The following is a 23,091-nucleotide window of genomic DNA, read 5'->3' as shown; positions in this document are numbered from 1 at the left end:
TTGGACAGCTACTTGCAGAAAAATGAAACTAGACCATCAACTTACACCCTACACAAGAATAAACTCAAAATTGATAAAAGACTTAAATGTAACTCCTGAATCCATAAAAATCCTAGAAGAGACTGTAGGCAACAAAATTTCAGATATCATACGCAGCAGAATTTTTACTGACACATCACCTAAGGCAATAGAAACAAAGGAGAAAATGAACACATGGGACTACATCAAACTCAAAAGCTTCTGCACAGCGAAAGATACAATCATCAAAACGGAAAGGCTACCCACTGTATGGGAGACCATAACTGCCAATGATATATCGGATAAGGGGTTAATTTCCAATATATATAGAGTGCTCATACAACTCCATAAAAGGAAGACAAAGAACCCAATTAAAAAATGGGCAGAGGAACTAAATAGACACCTCTCCAAACAGGACATACAAATGGCTAAGAGACATACGAAGAAATGCTCAACATCACTAATCATCAGAGAGATGCAAATTAAAACAACAATGAGGTATCACCTTACACCTGTCAGAATGGCCGCCATCAACAAATCATCAAACAACAAGTGTTGGTGAGGGTGTGGAGAAAAGGGGACTCTAGTACACTGCTGGTGGGAATGCAGACTGGTGCAGCCACTATGGAAAACAATATGGTGTTACCTCAAAAAATTAAAAATTGAACTTCCATTTGACCCAGTGATCCCACTTCTAGGAATATACCCTAAGAAGCCTGAAACACCAATCAGAAGGAATATATGTACCCCTGTATTTGTAGCAGCACTATTTACAATAGCTAAGATCTGGAAACAGCCCAAGTGTCCATCAGTAGACGAATGGATAAAAAAGCAGTGGTACATATACACAATGGAGTACTATGCAGCTGTAAGAAAGAAAGATCTCTTATCCTTTGAGACTACATGGAGGGACCTGGAAAGCATCATCCTAAGTGAAACAAGCCAAAGCGAGAAAGACAAGTATCACATATGATCTTACTTATTTGTGAAATATAATGAACATAACAGTCTGAGGAATGGGGTAGTCCCAGAGACATGGAAGTGAAGTACAGACTGACAATCCCCAGAAGAGGGGGTGGTGGGGGCGAGATAAACCACAGAACTTATATGCATGTATGCATGAACAATGGACATGGACAACTAAGCTGGGGACAGTGCAGGGGGGGAGGGGTAAACAGTGTGGGGGGGGGAGAAACATCTGTAACAAAAATTAAATAATAAAAAAAAGTAAAAAAAAAAAAAAGACACTAACAAAAAATAAATAAATAAAATCTATGAATCTCTTTCTTTTACTTTCCTTACTAATTATGTTTACTTATTTGTAGTTATAATTTGCTGTCATAGTTTATTATTATAACATTGTTTAATTTTTTTTGTGTGTGTGGTACATGCCCCTAGCGGGAACTGAACCAGGCTGCTCAACCACTGAGCCAAACTGGCCAGGGCTGTTTAAAATTTTTTTAAATATTTTTTCTTTATTGATTCTAGAGAGAAAGGAAGGGATAGGGGGAGAGAGAGAGAAAAACATCGATGATAGAGAACATCAACTGGCTGCCTCCTGTGTGCCCCCAACTGGGGACTGGGCCCACAACCTGGGCATGTGTCTTGACCCAGAATTGAACCTGGACCTCAGTCCATGGGACAGTGCTCAATCCACTGAGCTATACTGACTGGGCAGCATTGTTAAATTTGATTCCAGAATGCCTCACACATATGCCATAAACAAACAAACTTTCAGTGTAATGTTGAACTTAGCCCTGGCTGCTACATAGCTTAAGGTGTTCCTATTTTAAACATTTCATACCTAATATTATTTGAGCTGTATTAACACACCAAATGAGGCTGCATTGGCCTTGGTAAGGCCAACTAATTGTGTTTAAATATTTGTTACTTAGAAAAACCTTCTTTTATCATGGTGGCTTTTGAACATACACAAACGTGGACAGGATAATAGCATAATAAAGCCCTATATACTATCACCCAGCCCCAACAACCAACAACCCATGGCCAATCATTTTGGGAATATCAACCATGTTCAGGTACACATTATCTCATTTATCCTCACAGCAACTCTGTTAGCTATTATCTCCAGTTTATCTCGAATTGCATAACTTGTTTGTAATAAGTTCAACTCAGGATTCAACTCTGTGGTTGATGCACCAGTGGACCCCAAACCAGTGTGCTCAGGACTAGAGGGAACCTTTAATATAATAGACGCCAGGGCCCCTCCAGACCTACTAAAACTGAATATATCTGGTGATGAGGAAGAGGGGCGAGTCCCTGGACAATGGAAATTTCATTAAGTTGCTCAACTGATTTTGAAGAGCCAGGTTTGGAGCAACTGCACTACTTGATGCTGCGTGCTCAAGCAGTGGTTTTCAAACCAGGTGTCAGGCTTCAGGATGACCTTGTAAATTTTAACCTCTAAAATTCCTCATAACATTCAGTGTTGGCCCTAAACGCCTGCGCTTTACAAAAATCAAGACTACCAAAACTAAAATGCCATGGGGCGTGTGTGTGTGGCATTTTCTCTTGTAACGAGTACGTACTGGGAACGGATGCGGGGGGTGAGGGGTGGGGAGGAGACAGCCAAGCCCAGATTGGCTGACACTAACCCCCAAATGAGCTGAATGGGATAAACTCTGAAGATCCACCACGAAGGAAACTTACTTCCTTTAATCCAACCGGGGGGGACTACTTATAGCGTCCCACGGCTACAACTTACCAAGGGTGGGGCCCACGCCACCACTCCTCGTCCCCATAGTTCTCTGCTCTTGCTCAGAGATTAGCAAAAGGGGGACTGGAGGGAAAGCCGAAGTTTGTCATCAAGGTTGCAAGAAAAAACATAGCTCCCCAGATGCCTGGGACGGAGAGGTCGGTAAAGACCCCAACTCCAACCAGAACTCCACCCGATATAAGTAGTCGGGGAAAGTAACACCTCGACCCTCGCGGCGGGTTCCCAAACTCTTAAATTTCCCGGGCGCCCCGCCCCTCAACAACCTGTCCTCCGGTTTCCAAGGCGTCGCGCAGGAAGTGACTTCAGGACGGGGACGTGGAGACGCAGGGCACTTCCGGCAGCCGCGATTGTGGGGGTGGGTTGGACCAGCCCTTCGGTGTCTGGGTTTCCTCTCGTGGTTGGGCCGATTGGCGTGGTGTGCGAAAGAGGCGCGGGCCCGACGGCTTGGAGGTGGGAGCAAGGGGCGGCGGCTGGTTTGTGGGTGTTGGTGGGAGAGGGCTTCTGGAGGTTGCCAGGCAGGTTTGCTTTTAGGCTTCGAGGTTCCAGGCCTCGTAGACTTTTATAGAGGCGCACGTGCTCGAGGCTGCGTCGGGCGTGCAGAAGGCCTGGTACTAGGGTTGCTTCGGGGGCGTGGTTTGAGGTGGGAGGCCAGGGACCGGGGATTCTAAACAGTCTCGGAATGGAGGTGTGTGGCTTTAAGCGTCCCAAGGCCCTTGTTTTAGCCTTGTTGATGGCTGCTGCAGGTCGCCCACTCATTACTTCGTGCCTCAGTTTCCTTTTGCACAACAGAGTAGGGTGTGGTGGCAGGAAAGAGCGCGAGTGCCACAACCATGACTGATAGCTTGAGGACAGAGATGAACTGGGGTCTGGAAGGGAAAGGTGGCTGAGAAATTACCTGCCAGGGCCCAGCTTCTGCTGAATCCTGGGACCTTCCTGTTGATTCTTTCCTGCTGTTGGTGTAAGGCTGAGCTCATCAGTACACTTTGTGTGATTAAAAAACAAAATTTTTTTTCTTTACTGATTTTTAGAGAGAGGAAGGTAGAGGGAGAGAGAAATAGAAACATGGATGAGAGAGAACATCCATTGGCCTCCTCCTGCATGCTCCCCACTGGGGATTGGGCCCACAACCTGGGCATGTGCCCTGACCTCTTGGTGCATGGGTGGAGACTCAACCACTGCGCCACACTAGCTGGGCTGTGTGATTTTTTAAAAAATATGTTTTTATTGATTTATTAGAGAGAGAGATAGAAGCATCGATGTGAGAGAGAGACATCCATCAGATGGCCTGCCTCCTGCATGCCTCCTGTTGGGGTGTAGCCTGCAACCGTGACATGTGCCCTGACAGAATCAAACCAGGATAGGCGCAATCCACTGCCTCACACATGCGGGCCTGTTTCTGAGATATTGATTAGATATATCAATACTTGATTTGTAAGTGGTTGAAGTGTTTTGCTGTGAGGGAGGCATAGCCCTTGCCTACTTGGCCAGTTGGTTTTCAATACATCTCCCAATTCGAGAGCTAGCTGGAATCCTAACAATCCTCTCCCATGGTAACAGATGAGGAATTTGGGACCCAGAATGGTTTTTTCTCTTTCCTAGACACAGACTAAAGTGATTTCATTCTGCTACCTGTCTATATTGGTCTTAATCCCATCAAAACATAAGTGACTGTCGTCTGAGCAGGACTATATTTCTGGAAACCGGATGGAATCTAATCTTTTTTTCAGTGTTCTTTTTTTTTAATCTTCACCTGAGGATATATTTCTGTCTATCTTCAGATAGAGTGGGAGGGAGAGAGAAGGAAAGAGGGAGAAACATTGAAGTGAGAGGGACACATCAACTGGCTGCCTCCTGCACAACCCTGACCAGGGCTGGGGCTGAACCGTGACCAAGGTACGTGCCCTTGACCAGAATCGAACCCGAGACTCTTTGGTCTGCGGGCCAATGCTCTATTGCTGAGCCAAACCGGCCAGGGTTAATCTTTTTTTAATGAGTAGCAGATTAGGTATGCTGAGCACAAAATTCCTATTTGTAGCCCTGGCTGGTTTGGCTCAGCAGTTAGAGCATCAGCCTGTGGACCAGAGACTCCCAGTTCCGTTCCTGCTAGGGCACGTACCTTGGTTGCAGTTTGTCCCCGCCCTGGTTGGGTCGTGTAGGTGGCAACCAGTGGATGTGTCTCTCTCACATCGATGCCCCCCCCTCCCCTCCCCGCTCTATATGAATATAAATGCAAAAACGTCCTCCGGTGAGGATTTCTTGTATGGAGTGAAGATGGTTATAAATAACAACTTTTTTATTACTAAGAATTTTTTGGTGGAGCTTGAAAGTGAGGGTAGGGTGGTGGGACTAGCAGTGTCTCTCAAACTTTTTTGACCTTGACCCACCATTAGATACATATTACATCATGAGTCATTTTGCTTCCTGCATGCATAAAGTGTGTGTACACACACAATACAGAAGTTTACCCTTTCTACATATGATGCCTTTAACATTTCATTAAAAGAAAAAAAGTTGATTGTAACTCACTAAATTGACTCTGACTGCTAAAGACCTATAGTTTGAATAACATTGAACTAGAAAATATTTATGATTCCTGAGATTCTGTAATTAATACAAAGTGGAAAATGTGTCATTTTTGTTAATCAGTAGAGTAACAGAACAGTACATCCAAATTTGTAGCTCCGAGTGGATATAATATCCATAGTGATAGTGTCACTTTTAGCAAGGCATTTGTAAAATCTTTTATGATGACCCAGCGGATGAGATGGGGGAATTTGCCAGAATGTGGTAAAAGTAAATGGAGTCATGACTTTGAGTATCCGTGTCTTGAGGGGTTTGATTTATGGACACAACGCCACTGGGATCTGGTGATCTGAATGAGGCTCTGTCATTTTCTTCATACACAGTATGTCTTTGAAGCCTTATCTGGAAGGTATGCTTAGCAAATTTGTGGCCTTGATGAAGTAAAGAGAGAAAGTATCTCCTGGTTAATCTCAAGATTTGTCCAGTGCAACTTAATGAAATGGAAGGGTTATTAAACGTGGGAAATTTCACTTAAGTCCAAAAAATTCAGTTATACCAGTTAAGGTAGGGATGTGATTTATGAAGGACTCGTGTATAAAAAGATGTGGAATCTTATTAATCTGAATCAGTGGTTTGGTTAGCTTGTGAGAAGAACTGGTGTGACCTGCAGTATTAGATTGCATTAGGAAAATGTAAGATCAGGGAAGGTTGTTGCATTACTTGACCCCAGCACTTGTTGGCTTACACCTGGAATTTTAGATTTAGGTGAGGGTATCTACAAGAATAAATTAATTTTGAGGTTAGACATTAAAAAGAGTTGTAATTTGCCCTGGCTGGTTTGGCTCAGCGGTTGGAGCGTCGGCCTGCGGTACAGAGAGACCCGGGTTCGGTTCCCACTAAGGGCATGTGCCTCAGTTGCAGTTTGTCCCTGGCCCTGGTTGGTCGTGCAGGTGGCAGCCACTTGATGTGTCCCTTCACATCGATGTTTCTCTCTCTCTCTCTCTCTTCCTCTCTCTCCCTCCCGCTCTATATGAACAACAACAAAAAAGAGTTGTAATTTGTCAAATTATAAAAAAGTAATTTTTTTTATTGGCTGTCTGAAGATATGGTGTAGTTGCTTTGGCATGAGTGATTCTTTTTCCTGATGTCATGTCACGCATATTCCGGGTCAGTGTGGTCTTAAAATATTTTTGCTTAAACATGTCCAAAACATTGGGAAATCTATGTATCACTTACTTTTAAGTTGGCATCTGAAAATTTTCATCATAAATTTAAGTAGTTTAAACATTTAATTTAAAAAAGTTAAGGACATAATTTCTGACATTGTAAATATTGATTTTCTAAAAATAAATACAAAGCTAAATACAATAGCAATTTGATGTCTTAAAAATAATACAGATAGCCCTGGCCGGTTTGGCTCAGCGGTTAGAGCGTCGGCCTGCGGTACAGAGAGACCCGGGTTCGGTTCCCGCTAAGGGCACGTACCTCGGTTGCAGTTTGTCCCCGGCCCTGGTTGGTCGTGCGGGTGGCAACCACTCGATGTGTCCCTTCACATCGATGTTTCTCTCTCTCTCTCTTCCTCTCTTTCCCTCCCGCTCTGTCTGAACAAAAAATGCAAAAATGTCCTCGGGTGAGGATTAAAAAAATAAATAAATAAATAATACAGATAGCCCTGGCCAGTTTGCCTTAGTGGTTAGAGCGTCTGCCTGAAGACCAAAGAGTCTCGGATTTGATTCTGGTCAAGGGCACACACTTCGGTTGTGGTTTGGTCCCTGGCCCTGGTCCAGGTCGTGCGGAGGGCAACCAATCAATGTGTCTCCCTCACATTGATGTTTCTCTCTTCTCTCTCCCTTCTTCCCTCTCTCCCTCCCTCCCTCACATTCTTTCTGAAGATAAATGGAAAAATATCCTCAGGTGAGGGTTTAAAAAAAAGATACACACACACACACACACACACACACATACACAACCTTTATTAAGAATCCTCTAAGAGCGTCGGCCTGCGGTCTGGAGAGACCTGGGTTTGGTTCCCGCTAAGGGCACGTACTTCGGTTGCAGTTTGTCCCCGGCCCTGGTTGGTCGTGCGGGTGGCAGCCACTCGATGTGTCCCTTCACGTCGATGTTTCTCTCTCTCTCTCCCTTCCTCCCTCTTCCTCCCACTCTATCTGTACAAAAAATGGAAAAAAAAAAAAAGAATCCTCTAAGAGCCCTGGCCAGTTTGGCTCAGCGGTTAGAGAGTCAGCCTGCGGTCCGGAGAGACCCGGTTTCGGTTCCCGCTAAGGGCACGTACTTCGGTTGCAGTTTGTCCCCGGCCCTGGTTGGTCGTGCGGGTGGCAGCCACTCGATGTGTCCCTTCACGTCGATGTTTCTCTCTCTCTCTCCCTTCCTCTCTCTCCCTCCCACTCTATCTGTACAAAAAATGGAAAAATATCCTCTGGTGAGGATAAAAAAAAAAAGAATCCTCTAAGATATGTATAAATGGTATATTACATTACTTGATTTTCAAATGTTAAGCTAGTCTTGTGTTCCTGTAATGACCCCATTTAGTCGTGGTGTATAATACTTTTTTTATATGTTGTTGAATTCAATTTACTGATATTTTGTTAAGAATTTTTCTGTTGCCCTGGCCGGTTTGGCTCAGTGGTTCGAGCATTGGCCTGCAAATCAGAGAGACCTGGGTTCGGGTCTCACTAGGGGCATGTCCCTCGGTTGCAGTTTGTCCCTGGCCATGGTTGGTCGTGCGGGTGGCAGCCACTCGACGTGTCCCTTTCCTGTCGATGTTTCTCTCTCTCTTCCTCTTTCTCCCTCCCACTCTATCTGAACAAAAAATGGGGAAAAAATGTCCTCAGGTGAAGATTAAAAAAAAAAAAAGAATTTTTATGTTGCCCTGGCCAGTTTGGTTCAACAGTTAGAGCATTGGTCCACATACCAAAGAGTCACGGATATGATTCCAGTCACGTACCTCGGTTGCAGTTCGGTCAGGGTCTTGACAACCAGTCAATGTGTCTCAATGTGTCTCTTTTTTTTAAATCTTCACCTGAGGACATTTTTCCATTTTTTGTTCAGATAGAGTGGGGGGGGGGGGTGGAGAGAGAGAGAGAGAAACATTGATGTGAAAGGGACACATCCAGTGGCTGCCACCCGCACGACCCAACCAGGGCTGGGGACAAACTGCAACCGAGGTACATGCCCGTAGCGGGAACCAATCCCGGGTCTCTCTGGACCGCAGGCTGACGCTCTAACCGCTGAGCAAAACTGGCCAGGGCATCGATGTATCTCTTTTACATTAATGTTTCTCTCTGTCCCTCCCATTCTGTCTGAAAATAAATGGAAAAATATCCTCTGGTGAGGATTTAAAAAAAAAAAAATTTTTTTATGTCTGTGTTCATGAGGGATATTGATCTGAGATTTTCTTTTCTTATGATGTCTTTGTCTGGCCTTAGTTATCAGAGTGATACGATTGACCCTTGAACAATAACAGATTTGAACTGTGTGGATCCACTTATACTCGAATTTGTTTCTGTAAATGCACACTTGGCCCTCCATATCCCTGGGTTTCCACCTCCATAGATTCAATCAACTGTGGATCAAAAACAGTATTTTCAATCCTTGTTTGGGAATCTACGGATGTGGAATGTCAAAAGTATGTATTGTTTCATGCTATTTTATGTAAGGGACTTGAGTATCCCTGGATTCTGGTATCTGCCTTGGTGTGGGAGTGTCCTGGATGATTCCCCTGTGGATACCAAGGGACAACATTAAGTTTTTTGGGAGTCAAAAGTTCAGGGATTTTAGACTGCTCCTTAATTTCCGAATTGTTCAGTGTTAACTGTACTACCATCATAAATGAGCTGGGAAATGTCTCTTCCTTTTATATTTTCTGAAAGAGTTTGTGTGTGTTATTTTTTTCTATATGTCTGATAGAATTTACCAATGAAGTCCCTGGGCCTAGGCTTTTCTTTATGGGAAGATTTAAAATTACTAATTCAGTTTCTTAACTTGATATAGGTCTATCTACATTTTCTATTACTTCTTGAGTCAGTTTTGGTAATTTGTATCATTCTGAGAATTGTCCATTTCACTTTTTTTTCTTTTTCTTTTTGAACTTGTATCCATACATTTTTCCACAAAATGTTATCCTAAAGCAGGAGTCAGCAAACTTTTTCTGTAAAGGGCCAGATGCTAGGCTTTGTGAGTCATGTAGTTTCTGTCATAACTGCTCAACTTTTTCATTGTAGTGCAAAAACAGCCACAGACGTCTGACTGGTGTGGCTCACTGGTTGAGCGTTGACCTATGCACCAAGAGGTCGCCGGTTCGATTCCTGGTCAGGACACATGCCCAGGTTGTGGGCCTGATCCCCAGTGGGGGGCATGCCAGAGGCAGCCAATCAATGTTCTCTCTCATTGATGTTTCTATCTCTCTCTCCCTCTGATTTCCTCTCTCTAAAATCAATAAAGAAAAAAAATTAACAAAAAAACAGCCACAGACAACAAGCAAACAGCTGGACATGGTTGTGTTTCCACAAAACTTTATTTGTAGTGATCCAGATTTGGCCTATGGCCTGCAGTTTTCTGACCCCTGTCCTGAAGTAATAACTTATGGTTGGAAATCTTTTATTGATAATTCAGTTATCTAGGCAGATCCAGTTTATTAAAAGCAGTGTGGAGCCCTGGCCGGTTTGGCTAAGTGGTTAGAGCTTTGGCCCACGGACTAGAGAGTCCTGGGTTCGGTTCCTGCTAAGGGCAGGAACCTAGGTTGCAGTTTTTCCCCGGCCCCGGTTGAGGTCGTGTGGGTGGCAACCACTCGGTGTGTCTCTCTCACGTTGATGTTTCTCTCTCTCTCTTCCTCCCACTCTCCCTCTCCCTGAAGATAAATGCAAAAATGTCCTCGGTGAGGATTAAAAAAAAAAAAGTAGTGTGGAAATTGATTCCCTTGCTTGCCTATCTTTGTGTACTCCTAGGGATAAGTGTATTCTAGTTTGAAGATTGGGACTTAATTTCTAAGATGTTGTAGAAGTAATTCAGGTGTTTTTGAAGTTTTGTTGGGTGAAAAGGGAGGTGGCCCTTGCAGTGTGATATTCTAGGGCCATAAATCAAGTCCCCTATCTGACCAGTATTCTTTCTGCTAAAAGGAGACATTTGAAATAAAATTTGCTATATGGTAAAAACTATATAGATTGTGTCATTTAATCTTTACAGTGATCCTGTGAAGTGGTGGTATAATTGGTAAAATTCCCATTTTGTAATTGAGTCTCGAATTTGGATAATTTGCTCAGATCTTACTGTTGATAAGTGAAGTCCAGAAGTGAACCTGGGCCTGTGATGTCTGACCTCAGAATTCCATGCTCTTTTCACTGTGCTGCCTTTTATGGAAGATACGGACTAAGTATTACTATTGTACTGAATGTCTTCTTTTTTTTATCCTCACCCGAGGACATTTTCCCATTTTTTGTTCAGATAGAGCGGGAGGGAGAGAGAGGAAGAGAGAGAGAAACATCGACGTGAAAGAGACACATCGAGTGGCTGCCACCCACACAACCCAACCAGGGACAGGGACAAACTGCAATTGAGGTACACGCCCTTAGCGGGAACCGAACCCAGGTCTCTTCGGACCGCAGGCCGACACTCTACCCTTGAGCCACACTGGCCAGGGAATGTACTGGATATTTTCTTTTAAGATCTCTACCACTTCTGGCCAGTGTGGCTCAGGGGTTGAGCATCCACCCATGCACCAAGAGGTCACCATTTCGATTCTTGGTCAGGGCACATATCCAGGTTGTGGGCCCGATCCCCAGTGGGGGGCATGCAGAAGGCAGCCAGGCAATGTTCTCTCTCATTGATGTTTCCAGTTCTCTCTCCCTCTTCCTTTCTTTCTAAAATCAATAAAGAAAAAAAATCATTAGGAGAAAAAAAAGATCTCTGCCATTCCCAAGATTTTGATTCTGTAAATATTTTTTTCAGATGGAGGCATGGAAAATTACTTAGTTTTTCAGAAATCGATAACTAACCACTTAATCATCCACAGCTGTTGATTGTAATTATCCTGAGCAGAACAAGGGGTTGCTCCTTGCATCTGAATCTGTGAGTGCTGTCTGTTGTGGCAGTTGAGATGGAAGTCAGTAGGTCTATAATTGGCAAGTTGTTTATTTGTAGCTTATGTATCATTTTGATAACTGCCTCAGTTGTGTAACGTGTGGAAGTCTATTTAGGGTTGTCTGACTTTGTTTCTAAAGGTTTTTTTTTACAAGAGAAATAATTCATTGAGGCATAGTTATATAGTAGAATACTACATATCCGTGAGAAAGAGTGAACTAATTCTATATGCAACAACAAGGATGAATCTCAGAGATGTAACATTGAGCAAAAGAAGCCGAACACTTTATTTATTTATTTTTTTAATCCTCACCCGAGGACATTTTTTTTGTTTTTTGTTCAGGTAGAGCGGGAGGGAGAGAGAGGAAGAGAGAGAGAGAGAAACATCGATGTGAAAGGGACACATCGAGTGGCTGCCACCCGCACGACCGACCAGGGCCGGGGACAAACTGCAACCGAGGTACGTGCCCTTAGCGGGAACCGAACCCGGGCCTCTCAGGACCGCAGGCCGACGCTCTAACCGCTGAGCCAAACCGGCCAGGGCAGAAGCCGAACACTTTAAAAGAGGACTTTTATAATTTCATGTATATGAAGTTCAATAACAGGCTGTGCTATCTTTCCTGATAGATATCAGAATAATGGCTACCTTTGTGGGTACACAACAGAACTGTTTGGGGTGTTTGAAGTATTGTGTCTTGATTTGGCTGTTGGTTATGTGGGTGAATTAATATGTAAAAATTTATTGAGCTGTACATTTAACATATATAGACTTATTATATGTATACCTTGATAGAAAAGTAAGAAATAAAAGGCACCAAAGATTGTTCTTTATCTTCTGCTTCAGCTGTAACTCTTCTTTTGACATGAAGGGGTTAGCTCTATAATTGGTGAAGCCCCTTCCTTAGTGTGTTCATCTGATTAAGAACCCAGTTCATGGCACTCCACTTGATTTACAGTTTTCAGTTAACAAAAAAAGTTTCTTTATAGAATACAGGCATGCCTTGTAGATACTGTGGTTTTGGTTCCAGAATGCAGCAATAAAGCAAGTACTGCAATAAAGTGAGTTATAATCTTTTTGCTGGTGGAGTGTCTTGCCTTCACTATAGTAAAAAAAAAAACAATATCTATGAAGCACAATAAAGTGAAGCTCAATAAAATGAAGCATGCCTGTAAACCTATTTGCTAAGTTTTGCAATGTGTTAATGTTGTATTTTACATAGAGGGAAGTTTCTAGTAAGAGAAAAGAGTAGTTTGTTACGTATTGATTGAGTGATTACTTTTTTTTTAAATCCTCACCTGTGAATATTTTTCCATTTTTCTTCAGAGAGAGTGGGAAGGAGGGAGAGAGAGAGAAACATGGAAGTGAGAGAGAGAAACATCCACTGGTTGCCTCCTGCAGGACCCCAACCAAGGCCGGAAACTAACTGCAACCGAGGTACGTGCCCTTGACCGGAATCGAATCTGCAACTCATCGGTCTGTGGGCTGACACTTAACCGCTGAGCCAAACCAACCAGGGCGTGAATGGTTGCTTTTAAAAAATTTTTATTTTTTCCTTTATTGATTTTAGAGAGAGAGGAAGTGAGAGGGAGAGAGAGATAGAAACATCTATGAGAAAACATCAATTGGCTGCTTCCTGCATGCCCCCCACTGGGGATTTGGCCCACAGCCTGGGCATGTGTCCTGACTGGGAATCGAACTGGCACCCTCTTGGTGCATGGGTCAACGCTCAACCACTGAGCCACACTGGCCAGACTTGGTTACTTTTTTTGTAAATTTTTCTCTTTTTTTTTTGTTTTGTTTTTGGTACATGCCCCTAGTGGGAATTGGACCCAGGTCTCTCTGGTCCGCAGGCCAATGCTCCAACCACTTAGCCAAACCAGCCAAGGCTTGGTTACTTTTTTTAATGTTGCTATTAATATAGAACTAAATAGAAAAATATCTGTAATCCACATTTTAAAACTTCACAATTTTACTCAGTTATTAACATAATATAAACTTGGTATACAACATCAGTGTCTTAAAGATAGATATGTTGAATGAAGAAGTAAAAGTCTTTTCACATCTGATTAATTTTTGGTATTTTAAAATTTTTTATTGTAGCTTTTCATTCTGCATCTATCTAAAATAAACATCAGAGTAGAATCATGATGGGTATAAATGACAGGAATAGAAATTTATATTTTTATGACATTAAGTAGACAAAGGCTGATCAGGAAGGGGAAAATAAGTCTGAAGTATGTAAGTGTATTTTGTTCCTTTTACTATCATCAATGTTGTGGACATTTTGCGTGGGAAGTTTACCTGATCTCTTAAATTCTTATAGACGTATTGATAATTGCAACTCAGTGATGGAAATGTGAGAGTTCATTATGCTGTTCTACCTACATTTGTGTATGTTTGAAATTTTCTATAATAAAATTAAAAAAAAAAAAAAGTCTTATGGATAAGCCTGTTAATGCATTGTTTCTTTTATTTTCTGCTCTGTCAGGATAGTTTTGTGATGCTTGCTCAGTTAGATCACTAGAGAACTACCTGAGTTTGTCTTTAGGTTTTTATGTTTCTGATGGAACATAATCTTTTTATCACAGGAGTTCTGTTTTGCTCCTTTGTATACTTTTTAGTTATTTTTCCTTTTTTATACTTTATATTTTATGTAGATACATTTCTGAAATTAATATTTGAAATAGCTTGAAATGCTATTCTATTTATTTTATATTTTTCATGGAAAACACTAAGCCAGTGTTTCATTTTGTACCTAATATTGTTTGTTACGTATATACTCATCTGCTATTTCCTGACTTCCTTCTGTGTGTAGGGCAGTGTTAGATGTCATATCTTATATAAGATTTTGCAGAGTATGCTTAAAGGATATTGTATTTTTAGAACCATTTCCAAAAAGAGTCAGGCATTTAGATATAAATATTTAGGTACTCTAGAGTTTGAGTGATTAACGTCTGTCAGATTTTTAAAATTTCAATTAAATACGTTAGTTAATTTTTTTTTTTTTTTTATCCTCACCCGAGGACATTTTTCCATTTTTTTGTTCAGGTAGAGTGGGAGAGAGAGAGAGGAACAGAGAGAGAGAGAAACATCGATGCGAAAGGAACACATCGAGTGGCTGCCACCCGCACAACCGACCAGGGCCGGGGACAAACTGCAACCGAGGTACGCGCCCTTAGCGGGAACCGAACCTGGGTCTCTCAGGACCGCAGGCCGACGCTGTAACCGCTGAGCCAAACCGGCCAGGGCACGTTAGTTAATTTTTTATTGTTGAAAGTATTATAGATGTCACCCTCTTTCCTCATTGACCCCCTCCTCCCCACTGTCATATTTCTTATGTCTAATTCATTCACTGGTTGAATAAATACTTACTGAGTTCCTCTTCCATTCTAGGCACTGTTACTGATTGAACAAGACAATCAAGGTTCCTTGCCCTTGTGGAGCTTACTGTCTCGTGGGGTGACATACAACATAAACAAACAAATAAGATAATTCATATGGTGATTTATTCTGAGATCATAACAGAAGGTAAGATGTTGGCGAGGGATGGGGAATAGCTACATTAGATTGGGTAGCCAGGGAAAGCCTCTTTGGGGTGGTGACATTTTAGCAGATACAGAAAAACATGATAGAACTAGCCATTCACAGAGTTGGAGAGAGTATATTCAGAGAATACCTGGTACAAAGTTCTTGAGGGAAGGAATAAACTTAACATGTTTGAGGAACAGTAGGAAGGCCAATGTGTCTGGAGTACGGTGGGAGTGAGAGATGAAGCTGTGAGGTTAGCAGAAATCAGATTATGTAAGGATGGTAATCCATGGAAAGGAAGCTTGACTTGATTACAAGTATAATTGTTAAGCAGGGTCAAGACAACTGATTTACATCTGAAATTTTGCTCTGGTTGCTGTGTAGAAAAAGAATCAAAGTAGGGGCAGGAGTGGAAGCAGAGAGACCAGTTAGGGGACTTCTGCAATCATGAGATGGTGGTGGTTTAGATTAGGAAGGTAGTGGTGGAGGTGGATCAAATGGACATGTTTTTGAGTGGTGATAATAGGATTTGCTGCTAGATTGAGTGTATGGGATGAAGGACAGGAAGGAATCAAGGATGACAAGGAACTTAGTGGATGTCAGTGCCATTTATTGAGATGAGAAAGGCTTGTAAAGGAACAAATGGGAGTGTTAAGCAGATGGCTAGAGAAATGAATTCTCTTTGGGACATTTATGAAGTTCCTAATAGACATTTTTTGGTAGGAACTGTTCAATGTGTGAGTTTTCATCTTACGTTTTGTGGAAAACTTTTCTAGGAAGTTAGTTTTTCCTTATATTGGAGGAATAGCTAAATAATTTTTGGCTTTATATAGTAATTATGTTGGTTACATATTTTCCTTGTTTTTATTGAGATATAGTTTATGTACAATAAAATGCACAGATATTAAGTGCCCAATTCAGTGAGTTTTGATAAAGTGTACATCCTTGTAACTACTGCATCAATAAAAATTACTTCTGTTTTTTCTATAAAGTATTCATCTGTGTGACTTCTTTCACTCAGTTTTTCAGAATCCTCTATGTTGTAGCATAAGTAGTTTGTTCCTTTTCATTGTTGAGTAGTGTTCCATTGTATAGTTATTATATAATTTAACTCTTCTCCTTGTTGCCATATTTTGGCTGTTGTGAGTAAAGCTACTACAGAGGTGGGCAAAACTAGGTTTACAGTTGTAATGCAAATAAATAATACAATAATTAGTAATAAATAGTACAAGACTAACTTTGTTTCATGTACTCAATGAGTATAAGTCTTTTTTGAATATATGTTTTCATTTCTCTTGGGTAGGTCCTAGGAATGAAATTTTGGGTCATAGGTGTGTGTTTCATATTATAAGAAACTGGCAAACTGTTTTCCAAAGTGGTTGTATCATTTTACATTATCAGCACTGTAAGGAAGTCCTAGTTGCTCCACATTGTCATACATACTTGGTATTACCTAGCAATCCTTTTCATTTTTCTCAGCAGTCTTTCTAGTGAAGATCCTGCACATTTTTTCATTATTCCTAAGTATTTTATGTTTTAAATACCATTCTAAACAGTATTTTTAACTTTCATTTTCAGTTGTTTGTTGCTATTCTATAGAGTATTGTTGTCTCTTTTATGTTGAGCATGTATCCTGTGACTGCTAAATTCACTTAATAGTTTTAGTAGGATTTTTTTTTTTTTATTCCTTAGGGTTTTCTATATACACAGTTTACAAGTAAAGACAGTTTTACTTCTGCTTTTTCAGTATTTATGATTTTTGTTCTCGTTTTATTGAACTGGCTGAACCCTACAATATAGTGTTGAATATAAGTAGAAGAGGTGAGAATGGACATATTTGCCTTGTCCCAGACTTAGGGAGAAAGGATTCATTATTTCATCATTAATCTGATATTAATTGTTTTAGAAGCCAACTCTTTTTTGATATTATGAATAGAGATTGAATTTCATCAAACGATTCTTTATGCATTTATTGATAAGATATTGGTATACATGGTTTCCTTATTTATTTTAATGCGTTAGAAGACACTGGTTTTTGTTTTTGTTTTTGAATTGAAAAGATCACTTGTTACTTTTTACTTACTTATTTATTTATTTATTTATTTATTTATTTATTTATTTATTCCTTACCCGAGGATATTTTTCTGTTTATCATCAGATAGAGTGGGAGGGACAGAGAAAGAGAGACAGAGAGAAACATAGATGTGATAGAACCACATTGACTGGTTGCCTCCTGCATGACCCGACCAGGGCTAGGGATGAACTGCAACCGAGGTACGTGCATTTGACTGGAATCAAATTTGCGACTCATTGGTCTGCAGGCCAACGCTCTAACCACTGAGCAAAACCGACCAGGGCAAGACATTGGTTTTTTAAATTAAACTATTTGTTTGAGATAATTGTAGATGCATATGAATTTGTAAGAAATAATACAGAAAGATTTTATATGTCCTACTTGGTTTTCCCCATTGGTAACATTTTGCAAAAGTATAGTGCAATATCACTACCAGGATATTTACATTGATATGGTTACGACAGAACATTTTCATTACTATAAGGACCTCATGTTGCCCTTTTATAGCCATATTTAGTTCCCTTCTGCCTCCTCCACCCCTTCCTTAACTCTTGGGAACCATTAATCTCTTCTCCATTTCTAAAAATAATTTGTCATTTCAAGAGTGTTCTACAGATGGAATCATACAGAATGTAACCTTTTGGGATTGGCTTTTTTCACTTTTTCACCATGGTATAGATGTACACAGTTTGTTTAACCATTCACTTGTAGAAGGTCACCTGGATAGTTTCCAGTTTGGGGATATTAAGAGTAAACCTGATATAAACATTCATGTAAAGGTTTTTATGTAAACTTAAGTCATTCTTTTCTCTGGAATAAATGACCAGTAGTGCATTTTCTGGGTCATATAGTAATTCCATGATTAGATTTTTTATAAATTGCCAAATTGTTTTTAAGAATGGCTGCGTTATTTAATATTTCTATCAGTAATATATGAGTATAATCCAGTTTTTCCACATCCTTGTCAGCACTTGGTGGTGTCAGTATTTTTTATTTTAGCATTCTGGTGGGTATGTAGTGATACCACATTGTGGTTTTAATTTTCATTTCCTTAATGGTTAATGATGTTGAACATTTTTTTATGTGCATTCTTTTTATCCTCACCTGAGGATATGTTTATTGACTTCAGAGAGAGAGAGAGAAGAAGGGAGGGAGGGAGAGGGAGATAGAAATATCGATGTGAGAGAGAAACATGGATTGGTTGCCTCCCATATGTGCCCTGACAGGGAATCAAACCCGAAACCTTTTTGTGCATAGGACCATGCTCTAGCCAATTGAGCCACCTGGTCAGGGCTTCATGTGCCATTTGTAGTATCTTTGTTGAAATGTGTTTTCATGCCCGGCTGGTGTGGCTCAGTGATTGAGCACCGACCTATGCACCAAGAGGTTGCTGGTTCGATTCCTGGTCCAGGCACATGCCCAGGTTCTCGGCCAGATACCCAATGGGGGGCATGCAGGAGGTAGCCAGTCGATGTTCTCTCTCATCAATGTTTCCATCTGTTTTTACCTCTCCCTTTCCTCTCTAAAATCAATAAAGAAAATAAAAATACAGATATTAGAAATGTGTTTTTATGCCCATTTTTATTGGATTGTTTTTCATTTTTGTTTTTTACTATTGGGTTTTGAGAGAGCTTTTTTTTTTTTTTATCCTTACCCGAGGACATTTTTGCATTTTTATCTTGAGATAGAGCAGGAGGGAGAGAGGGAGGAAGAGAGAGAGAAACATTGACGTGAGAGAGACACATCGAGTGGTTGCCACCCACATGACCCCAACCGGGGGCTGGGGATACACTGCAACCGAGGTATGTGCCCTTAGTGGGAACTGAACCCAGGCCTCTCTGGTCTTCAGGCCAACGCTCTAACTGCTGAGCCAAACCAGCCAGGGCAAGAGAGTGCTTTTAAAAAAATATATATTTTTGATGCTAGCCCTTTGTCTTTGTCAGATAGGTAGTTTGCATATGTTTTCTCTCAATCTGTAACTTCTTTTTTTTCTTTATCCTCACCTGAGGACATTTTTCCATTTTTTGTTCAGGTAGAGTGGGAGGGAGAGAGAGGAACAGAGAGAGAGAGAAACAACGATGTGAAAGGAACACATCGAGTGGCTGCCACCCGCACAACCGACCAGGGCCGGGGACAAACTGCAACCGAGGCATGCGCCCTTAGCGGGAACCGAACCCGGGTCTCTCAGGACCGCAGGCCGATGCTCTAACCGCTGAACCAAACCGGCCAGGGCTGTAACTTGTATTTTTTATTCTAACAAAAGTCTTTTGCAGAATAAAAGTTGTCATTCTTTTTCTGTTTTTTTTAAACTTATCTTTATTGTTGAATGTATTACAGATGTTCCTCATTTTTCCCCCATTGACCCCCTCCTCCCCACTCACATCCTCCTCCTGCCTTTCCCCACACTGTTGTCTGTGTCCATTGGTTATGCATATATACATATAAGTTATTTGGTTTATTTCTTCCCACCCCTCAATCCCCCTTTTTTTGAGGTTTGTCAGTCTAGCAACCAATTTGTACTTCTTAATCCCTTCACCTTTTTCACCCATTTCCCCAACCCCCCTCCCATCTGGCAACCAACAAAATGTTCTTTGTATCTATGAGAATGTTTCTGTTCTACCTGTTCATTTTGTTTGTAGATTCCATTGTTGATAGATATGTATTCATTGCCATTTTGTTTGTTCATATATTTTATCTTTTTCTTCAAAAAGGCCCTTCATCATTTCATATAATAATGGTTTGGTGCTGATGAACTCCTTTAACTTTTTCTTGTCTGGGAAACTCTTTTTATATGGCCATCGATTCTAAATGACAGCTTTGCAGGATAGAGTAATCTTGGTTGCAGGTTCTTGCTTTTCATCACTCTGAATATTTCTTGCCACTCCCTTCTGGCCTGCAAAGTTTCTTTTGAGAAATCAGCTGACAGCCTTATGGGAACTCCCTTGTAGGTAACTAGCTGCCTTTCTCTTGCTGCTTTTAAGATTCTCTCATTGTCTTGAATCTTTTGCATTTTGATGATGATGTGTCTTGGTGTGGGCCTCTTGGGGTTCATCTTATTTGGGACTCTCTGTGCTTCCTGGACTTGTATGTCTGTTTCCTTCACCAAGTTAGGAAAGTTTTTTGTCATTATTGTTTCAGACAGGTTTTCAATTTTTTGCTCTTTCTCTTCTCCTTTGGGCACCCCCAAGATGCGAATGTTGGCACGCTTGAAGTTGTCCCAGAGGCTGCTTACACTATCCTCATTTTTTTGGATTCTTTTTTCTTTTTGCTGTTCTGATTGGGCGTTTTTTTGCTTTCTTATATTCCAAATCGATGGTTTGCTTCTTGGATTTACGTACTCTACTATTGAATCTGTGTAAATTATTCTTTATTTCATTTAATGCCTCCTTCATTTCTGACTGTGCATTCATCATTTTTTATGCTCTTGAGGCCCTCATTAAGTTCACTGAGGTTCTCACTAAGTCCATTGATCATCCTTATAAGTAGTGTTTTGAATTCAGCGTCTGTTAGGTTGCTTATCTCCATTTCGCTTATCTCTTTTCCTGGAGTTTTGTTCTGTTCTTTCATTTGGGACCTGTTTCTTTGTCTCCTCATTTTGGCTGTCTCCTTGTGTTTGTTTCTACTTAACCAGAGGTATAGGGCTAGCTGAGACCAGATGCTGCTTATTTGAAAGAATTTAGGAAAATCTGAAGCAGGATCCAATCCTATGGTAAAGCAACTGGCAACAGCTTGGGTGGGCCTGAAAGTTGGTTGGGGTGGGGTGGGGTGGGGTGGGGTGGGGCCTCGGGGAATCACCAGGGCGGGGCAACCAGTGTGAGCCAGGTTGCTGGAGTCCCAGATATGGTGGCTGTCTGCCGCCCCAGGGAAGGGCTCACCAAAGGAACAAAGGCCTCTGACAACGCCTCTGTCCAGGAGAAAGCTGCCTCTCCAGCCCTTGTTCCAGTGCCAAACAACTCAGTTCTTGCCCATATGTTTCTGGTGCCTTTTAAGCTGCCTCCCCCACGCTGAAGCCTGAAGGGTGCGAGTCGGAGTAAGTCCATGAGCGGGCCATTTAAGAGGAGCTGCCTGGGGTTCCAGCTGCCTCAGCCTTCCTCAGCCTCACTTCTGGCTGGTTTTTCCAGCTAGAAGTTATGGGGACTTCTCTTCCTGGCACTGGAACCCTGAACTGGGCACCTGGTGTGGGACGGGGACCCCTCAGTCCTCAGGGAGGACCCTCACAGCCGAGGTGTCCCTCCTGATTTTTATCCACCACATGTGGGTGTGGGACCAGCCCATCGCCCCTCCACCCCTCCTACCAATCTTGATGTGGCTTCTTTAATTCCGTAGTTGTAGGACTTCCATTCAGCTTGATTTCAGGTGGTTTTGAATGATGGTAATGATGATTGTTCTGTAGTTTAGTTGTAACTTTGATGTGGTTGTGGGAGGACATGATACTGCGTTTGCCTATACCGCCATCTTGACCGGAAGTAAAAATTGTAATTTTCAAGAAGTCCAGTTGATCAGTTTCTCTCTTTTCTTTTTTTTTACTGGCAAAAATATTTATTAAGGTATCTCTAACCCCATACAAATATTGACTCTCCCCATTTCTTTTTTATTTTATTTTATTTTATTTTTTTCTTCTCTTTTTCTTAAAATTAATTAATTTATTTTTGTTACAGATGTTTCAGTTTCTTTTTTTCATGGATTGTGCTTTTGGTGTCAAGTCTTAGAACTCATTGCCTCACCAAAAGTTTCTCTTATCTTTTTCCTGAAAGTTTTATAGTTTCAATTTTAGATTTGAGTCTAAGATCCATTTTGAGTAAATGTTTATATAAGTTATGAGACTTAGGTCAAGGTTCATTTTTAGTGATGGATATATATGTGTTCTGGTACCATTTGTTATACAAGCTATGCTGCCTCATTTGGATTACTTTCGTACTTTGTCATAAATGAGGTCAGTGTAGCCCTGGCCGGTTTGGCTCAGGCGTTAGAGTGTTGCCCTCAGATCAAAGGGTCTCGGGTTTGATTCCCAGTCAAGGGCATGTACCTGGGTTGCAGGTTTGATCCCCGGCCCCAGTTGGGATCATGCAGGAGGCAACTAATTGAGGTGCTTTTCTCTCTCTCTCTCTCTCTCTTTCCCTTCTTCCCTCCCTCCCTCCCTTCCACTCTATCTAAAAATCAGTAGAGAAATGTCCTTGGGTGAGGATTAACAAAGAAAAAAAAAATGTGTTCCATGTAGGGGACTTATGGCAGCATAGTAAAAAATGGTACTTACATTCTCCCACAACTACATCAAAATCACAACTAAATTACAGAACAACCATCATTCAGAACCAACTGAAACTGAGCCGATAGAAGTCCTACAACTACAAAATTAAAGAAGAAGCCACATTGAGACTGGTAGGAGGGTCGGAGATGTGGACAGGCTGGTCCCACACCCACGTGTGCCAGATAAAAATCAGGAGGGATACCTCGGCTGTGAAGGTCCTCCTTGAGGAGCAAGGGGTCCCTGACCCACAACAGGCCACCCAGCTCAAGGTTCCAGTGCTAGGAAGAGAACACCTCATAACTTCTGGCTGTTAAAACCAGCAGGAATTGAGGCTGATGAAGGCTGAGGCTGCTAGGGTCCCAGGCAGTTCATCTTTTTTTTATCCTCAACCGAGGACATTTTTCCTTTTTTTTTTTTCTTTTCTTTTTTTTTTTTTATCCTCACCCGAGGGCATTTTTCCATTTTTTGTTCAGGTAGAGTGGGAGGGAGAGAGAGGAACAGAGAGAGAGAGAAACATCGATGTGAAAGGGACACATCGAGTGGCTGCCACCCGCACAACCGACCAGGGCCGGGGACAAACTGCAACCGAGGTATGCGCCCCTAGCGGGAACCGAACCCGGGTCTCTCAGGACCGCAGGCCGAAGCTCTAACCGCTGAGCCAAACCGGCCAGGGCCATTTTTCCATTTTTTGTTCAGATAGAGTGGGAGGGAGAGAGAGGGAAAGAGAGAGAGAAACATCGACGTCAAAGGGACACATCGAGTGGCTGCCACCTGCATGGTAACCGAGGTACATGCCCTTAGTGGGAACCGAACCCGGGTCTCTCCGGACCGCAGGCCAACATTCTAACCTTTGAGCCAAACCGGCCAGG

At 41.7% G+C, this 23,091-nt stretch overlaps 1 protein-coding gene across 3 annotated transcripts in view; it reads left to right on the top strand.

The window, feature by feature from the left end:
• Nucleotides 1-3,187: 3,187 nt before the first annotated feature.
• The window catches only part of EDC3 (enhancer of mRNA decapping 3), a 79,490-nt gene continuing 59,586 nt past the window's right edge, over nt 3,188-23,091 (top strand). The window contains exons 1-2 of one of the 3 annotated variants that reach the window (XM_036268205.1): nt 3,188-3,205; nt 14,766-14,900. The gene's annotated coding sequence lies outside the window, so the exon portion shown is untranslated. Of the gene's footprint in view, nt 3,206-14,765; nt 14,901-23,091 lie in introns of those variants that run through there. The other 2 variants (XM_036268224.1, XM_036268230.1) reach the window with 2 other exon arrangements.

Source organism: Molossus molossus, unplaced genomic scaffold, assembly GCF_014108415.1.
Source record: "Molossus molossus isolate mMolMol1 unplaced genomic scaffold, mMolMol1.p scaffold_m16_p_1, whole genome shotgun sequence".
Lineage (NCBI taxonomy): Eukaryota > Metazoa > Chordata > Mammalia > Chiroptera > Molossidae > Molossus > Molossus molossus.
Note: the sequence above shows the minus strand (reverse complement) of the source record. Positions and strands in the feature narration are given on the sequence as shown.